General features: G+C 45.3%; 1 pseudogene; it reads left to right on the top strand.

The window, feature by feature from the left end:
• The first annotated feature begins 5,784 nt into the window (after positions 1–5,784).
• LOC119320943 overlaps positions 5,785–7,502 on the top strand; it is a 4,968-nt pseudogene continuing 3,250 nt past the window's right edge.

Genomic DNA, 7,502 nt, shown 5'->3' with positions numbered 1-7,502 from the left:
ATCTCTAATTTTTTTCCTTAACTCTACTAGAAAGTAATGTGAGGATTTCTAGTTGCACTGTATGGGAGGTGTACTTCGCATTCCTTGGAGCATTTTCCAAAACAACCGCATTCACCTCTTTGCTATAAGAAGCCAAGAACCTCACCAGATGAAGAAAATTACCCTGATTACTTGATCCCAGAGATTCTTCATGGCCTCTATAAGCACAAGCTTGGAATGTTAACCATCTGATGAAATCAACAGAAAAAAGGTCATAACTTGCTTTAATGTACATTATAAAATATTTGAATTCTCAAAACAGAAAAGTTTGCTTACTTGATGCAATCAATTGTAACTTTAAGCCTTAGCCTTGCATCTGCAACCTTTTTTGCACACACTTTCACCATTGACTTGTCAATGTGAGTCAAACTATTTTTTTAGATTATCATGACACCGCTGAGAAAAGTTATGAGTGGAGTTGGAATCTTTGCCCATATGAGTTAAGAAAGCACATTCGTTTCCATCATTCACCTTCTTCCAATTATTAAATCCCTTGACTGTGAATGCATCAGAGCCACACCTTCCACTTGGCTTTTTTGTGAAGAGAAAACAAGGTAGGCAGTACGCACGATGTGTTTCCATCGAATACTCAAGCCAAGGAAAAGAATTGAAATAACTGTATTGAAATCGACGATGATTTTTTCCTGGTTTGTTATATGGATATTCTCTCATGTATGGTTGATAAGCTCCCTTCAAAATATAGAAGCGGCGTGCTTCTTCTTGCTCATCATGAGGGAGTTCCCAAATTTGCTGGCGCATACCGGGGTCCCTTACATATTTTGTGCTTTCAATTGTACCTTCTCCTGCTGCAACTTCTTCCGGTGCCACAACTTGTTGCTCATCAGTTTGCATATCAACAGAAATATCATTTGTTTGGTTATCTGCAACAGGTTGCTCCTCAGATGGAATCACATTTTCGGCACCAGTAGTGTTGGAGCTTGAAGTTGACCCAACTGGCGTGAAAAAGGAATTTATCCCCCTAGTTGTTGGTGCTTTTCGCTTCCTCATTGACTACTATATAAAGGAAAACCATGATTAATAGATTAATTCACTATTCTGTAGACAACACTAACACACCAGATTAGGATAGTAGGATTTTAATTCATAATAACTGATAGCTACAAGTACGTAGTGGTACCTTCCTCTATCTGATCTTCCTTTCTCACTGCAAAACTCTGATGTAATGAAGCCTCCTTCTCTCCTCCAGTACTCCCTCCATAGTCCTTACACACTGGACACACAGCGGACAAAAACGACAGATCAGCGCAGACGATAAGGTAGGGGCGGCGGCGGCTTGGTGACTGGTGAGCGCCTTACCTGAGCGGGAGCGGCAGCCGGGCAGCCGGCGGCTGGGCGGCAGCGGCAAACAATGCCCTAGTGCAGGACACGATCAATGGATGGATTGATCGCATGGCCGCATGGATGGATTGACAATGAGTCAATGAGTCAATGACATGGGCTATTGGGCTTTCGGTCTAGAATAGTTATTATATTAGTACTCATATGGGCTAATTTCTCTAAAATAATTTTATATGGGCTAATGATGTGATTATCTCCGGCCAATTAGTGCATATACAGTATACTACGAATACTACTACCTACTAGAAATCGTTGGGGGGGCGAGCGATTGGCAGGGGTCTAGCCCCTGCTCGCCCCCCCGCCGTCTCTCCGCCCCTGACGATGTCATCAGAAGGCTAAGCGCCATGCTTCAGCAGCTCACACATCAGGTTGGCCTCATGCCCTCATTGGTGATACACTTGAAACCAATGTTTTGCATTAGTCAAAAGACCATAGAAAGAATCAAACAAAATACCCTATGGTTCTACTTCTACCCAAAAACTACTGCTTTACTGATGGTGTATGTGCTGAGTTGGATAGAGCTAGTCCAAGCTATCCACGCAGACGACAAGTGATAAGGTATAAGATTGCAAGACTTGGGTTCATAAGGCCATACTTAAATATTGTGCAAACACTGATATACCACACCAGTCAATATAATATATGTGTTTGCCACATTAATTAAAACAACAACCAATGCTCACAGTTCAATACTTCAAGGGTAACCATTGTTTAAAAAGCAACAGATCAAGAACGCAGCAGGTTCATGGTGTATTGCTAGATATGCTGCTTGTCAACTTGCAAAAAGTTCAACATAGATTGGCCATGAAATGTGTCAGATGGACAAGGATTTCAACTACGATAAAACAGAAATGTCGAGCCAAGACGGGAAACCTTGAAACATGCAATTAATTCTTACAAGTAGTTACCAAAATACAAACACTATTCGGGAAGTAGTATTTTCAAGATTATATGATAGACGAGATGGTTGCCCTGACTTTGTGACCAGAGTAGAACTAGTTTATATGTCACCATGATAACAGGACAGTGAGATGAAAAAAAGTTATTTCAGCGCCCCACCCCCACCTTTTCTCATTTGACCTTATTTTTCTTAACAACACAAAGCAGCACACGTTCTGTCACTAGCATTCAGAGAGGAATACCATTCCGGTGGTACAGTACATACATAAAAAAATAAATTATTTGTTTGGTTAGTTCAGGAAGAGAGGCACATACCACAATAGCAACTGCAGAAGGAACAGACAGTTCACTCCCTGTGCCGCAGATTGAAAGTGCAAACTCCTTGATAAGGCTACTCTGAATGATAGTGCTGATTTGTAAGGTGTCATCCACACTAGGTTGCACTCGAGTTTTCCACTCGGATAGGAGATCATCCTCCATCTTGAGACACTACTTGGATAAAAATAAGTGAATTTGAAATATGTTAGTGTAAGCAGTTTCAGTTAGATAATCGATGGTTTAGTAAAGAAGCAAGAGGGTTACTTACAAATTTGGCAACAGCAGCACCCGTGCCAGCAGCAGTGGCAATTTGTGAATCCACACGATTTAGGTTGGAAGCAGCATCGGCAACAAAGTCATAAGCATTGCGTTTGTAATACTCCTCAAGATGGCTGCAGTAGTCCGGCCACTTAACGGAACCATACAGTAGTAGCAGCCTTTCCGACCCCAATAGTTTCACCCCAAGATCTTCTGAAACAAAACAATACCCAAAAATATTACATATGAAGAATATTGCAAGGGAAATATGAAGACCCATAGTAACCATAATTTTGGTGATTAGCTTCTCTGTTACCTGCTTCTTTCCTCTTACTCTTTTCACCACCTTTAATCTTTCTCTTATACTGAGAATTCAATACATCTGAAATGCCACCCCTGCTGATAATACAGTGAAATGGTAATAGTATATCACAATGCTTATCATCAAGTAACAAACTAATTTTCTTAAACCACATATAGCTGCATCAAGAAAGAAGAAAAAAAAGGATGGAACATCCGTACCCGGTGGTGTTCGCTGCTGCATCAGCAGCAACACCGTCCCCATCACCACCAAGACCATTACTAATAACAGGTTCTTTCTTATCAATCTTGTGCCCAGCAGCAGCAGCAGAACACTCTTCTAGTATGTTCATCATAAGATTCAAGGTACTGTAACGGACCATGCGGTTCTCCACAAACTCATAAGGTTCAACATCATCAGAAAAATTAACAGGCTTATTTTCAATCAACCAAGCACACATCATTTCAGCCTCCTTTGCCATACCCTTAAAAAATTGAAGCAACCCATCAGTTTGCAGATGGTGTTTACAAGCTGCTACTAGTAAAACAAAATTACGGGAAGCGCAGTTCATAAGGCTCAAGAATTGATGGATAATAATATTAAGTTTGACAGATGGCCCGTAAGGTTCATAGGTCATTGCCATTATGACAGATGGATATATAGATGATAATATAAGGTGTTTATTTAAGGAGGGCACGTACCAACATGGCAGCGGAGGCAGTAACAGAATTTCCCGAAGTGCAGTTCATAAGGCCCAAGGCACACATGCGTATCTCTATGCCCTGACGATCGATTAAGTAATCATCACAGGTCAGCCTCCTTGGCAATACACTTGAAAGCATTGTTTTGCGTTAGTACAATGACCATTAAAAAGTCAAGCAAAACAACCAGTATGACATCTAACTCGTCAAAGTGGATTTGGGTGCCAATTTAACCTTTATATAAACAAAAAGCCGCCAAGTGCCATGATTTTTACTTTCAGTGAGATTTCAATGAAATTTACTGAATTTCATTAATTTCAGCAAACACTGAAATATTTACGTTTCAGCCAAAATATTTCGGCAATTTCAGTAGTACACTGGAATTCGAATATTTTTCAAAATATTTTATATAAATTTCAAATATTTAATTGAATTCAAGTGAATATTTCAGCCCTTTGGCCGAAATGCAAATCGAAATCACTGAATTTTCAGTGATTTCGGTTGGTGCTGAAATTTTCCAAAAACTGAAATTGAAAACCATGCCTCCTGTAATGTACCCAAATATCTCAAGTATTATTTTAATTAAGGTCTATGCACCATGTTGGATATTGCCAGTCCAAGCTACCCACATGGATCACAAAGGAAACAATAAAAATTGACGAACCACGATAGATTTACTATCTTGCAGCTACTCCCTACTCCAACACAGTAAACAATACTTCAGCAATGTTTTGACTAAAATAAAACCAGATAGGAATAGGATGTTTTCCCTCTTTCCACTAAAGCTAGTTGTCTATGTCAGTAACATTAGGTAATTATTAGGATGCAGAGAAAGGACCACAAAACATTTCATGGTCAAATGCAAGCAAAAAAGTTTGGGGCGCTGCTGCCAGGTGAGGAACTTACAAATAAAGCGGCTTTGGAAACATCCGAAAAGCTGCAAAGTGAGTGTGCACGCTTGTGGATCAGGCAACTCAGGATGATTGATTTCCTCATCGGTAAGATCATATGCTTTGGAGATTTCGTCCGGTACGTTCACTCAGACACAAGTTGCTTCTCCTTGCTGATACACTGCTTCAAACCATCAGACAGTCATCAAAATTTAAGTCAGCATACAAGACAACCTAAGTAAAAGTTATATGGGAGCAGGATGTAATTGGTCGTCTGGTAAAGGAAGGGGGAGGTTTACTGACAGTCTCAGTGAGAGCAGCTATGCTTCCAACTGCTGCAATGTTGCGACGGTTATACTCCTCGAGGTAGGTGCTATAGTCAGACCACGAAACGGAACGATCTTTTGCTAGCAGCCTGTCCCATTCCCATAATTTCTCCAAGAAGATTTTCGAGACAAGTGATAATACACAAAAAAGAAGAAATCGTCGTCAGATATGGTGGCATAAACTTGATTTATGTTTGTCGAACAGATGAAAAGGTAACAAGCAAGGAGGGTGGAAGGCATGCTGAACTTCAATTACCATGGTACTTGACAATATTTGACGGCGGCATCTCCTTGGTGTATCTACCGTACTTCTTATCCTCCTCCATCTCCTTGATCATACAAGTAAAATAGTTCGTCTCTGCCTCTTCTTCCCTGCGCTTGGCCTCCATCTGCTTCTTCGACAAGTCGTCCAAACGCCTGCGCTTGGCCTCCATCTGCCTCGCCTCCATGTCGTCCAAACGCAAGGAGAGCTCTGATCGTGCCTCGGCTCCAAAGCTCCCGCAGGGATGAGCCCGATCTGATCTAGGGTTTTCTACCCGTCAACAGGGATGGAAAAGGATCGGGGAGAAGAGGGGAGGAACAGAAACATCGTGGAGCCTGCGGGTTCAGGAAGCCTGCCGAAGAAACGCGGGGGAAGAAGAGGCAGATACGGACTATTTACTTGATTGAACAAGGAAGCTCCCTTTTGGTAAATGGAAGTAATGTAGGCGAGTCTGTCATTGACAAGTTTTAATCAGAATCCGCCTCCCTCTCCTCTAATAATACGCTCCTTTTGGAGGAGAGTCTGCCGGTAGGAGGCGGCGCTCGTCGATCGAACAAGTTTGCATCCCTGATTTTATTTTCGCCGGCGATTAGTCCGCTTTCTTGCGCCGGCCGAAATAAACAGAGGAGGAGGGATTCGAAGAAAAGACGCCATCGCAGACGCAATGTAAGTTACTGTTGTGCCTGATTGGTATTTGTACTTCACACAAAAAAAGGTTCTTCCTAAAAAGGCTGATTATCTGTTGTTCCAGGTAAATGCAGCACAGAAAGCAACTCACAACAAAGACGCTGCTGCCAGCAGCGAAGAAGACGGAGACAAGCTTAGCAATCTGCCTAACCACCTTCTGCTCAACATTCTAGAGAGGGCGGACACGCTCGACGCCGTAAGGGCCTGCGTCCTCTCGAAGCGAATGATGAATCTCATCACCATGCTCTCAAACTTCTTCCTAAGCTGCAGTTCCGTTCCAGGCCACCATGAGCGCGCTCGCGTTTTCAACCCCATTGAATTTTTCAGAATCAACAGCGCCGTGGCTCATGTGACGGATAACATCCTGAGCACAAGAAGCCCGGAGATCACCATCAGCAAGCACCGAATCAGGTTCATCTTGACGCAACCTGATTCTTACACGATCGGCGAATCCGTCGCCCGCGCCATGGCAACACAGAAGGTTGGTGCGGCTGAGTTTGAGATCTTAACAGCGAAGGCTTATTACGAAAAAGGGTTTCCCCCGCTTTAGATTATAAAGCAACGTCCAACCGATACAACCAGCAAGCTGGGGCCGCAGCACAAACAAGCCCAAAAGAAAAAGGGAGAGAAAGAAAAAAAGGAAACAAATGCCGACGCCGGCAGCTCAACTAAGCAAAGATGACCGACACCCGCTGCACCCACCGGAGAAGAACCACCGCCCGCCAAGCACTCCGAAGCCTCGCGCATCAAGCAACATCTTCAGGAAGAAATGCGACGACGACGCCGCTGCTGCCCGGACAAGTCCTAGGGTTTCCCCCGGTACGCGGGTGGCAGTGGGGAAGGGGATATCACCGACGCCCCTCAGGAGGGTCCGGCAACGCCCACGGGCGCAGCCGCGCCAGTGGCGAACGAGCCGCCAGAGATTTCTCCCGCCCCGAAACCACCACCGCCACCCAAGACAATCGGAAGCGCACCGCCCAACATGCCGTCCACCAGCCTGTGCCACCACGGATATCGCACCATCTTCACCGTTTCACTGAGGCCACCAACACGAGACCTGGAGGTAGGACGAGAAGATATCGGGCTCGAAGGCAACCGCACCGCAGCCGACAGGAGGGAACAACCTCCACCGTCGCGCGGAGCCGACCGGACATGGCAACAGGGACTTGCCGGGCCACCACCGGCCCGGCCGGACCCCAACGGGTCCGGACAGTCCCTGCAGCCACGCTGCAGCACGCCGGCTGCCGGAGCCACCACCACCGCAGCCACGACCCCCTTGTCCCACCACCAGGGAGCCACGCCGTCGCGCACCGGACCGCAGGCCCGCCCCAGCCCAGATGGGGCCTGAAAGGGCCCAGATCTGGGCCGAGCGGGCGGGCGCCGCCGGCCAGCCGCCCACCGCGCCGCCCCGCAGCCAACGGCCACGCCGCCGCGTTGAGGGCACCCGAGGCCCGCGGGACG

This window comes from Triticum dicoccoides, chromosome 6B (genome assembly GCF_002162155.2).
Source record: "Triticum dicoccoides isolate Atlit2015 ecotype Zavitan chromosome 6B, WEW_v2.0, whole genome shotgun sequence".
NCBI lineage: Eukaryota > Viridiplantae > Streptophyta > Magnoliopsida > Poales > Poaceae > Triticum > Triticum dicoccoides.
Note: the sequence above shows the minus strand (reverse complement) of the source record. Positions and strands in the feature narration are given on the sequence as shown.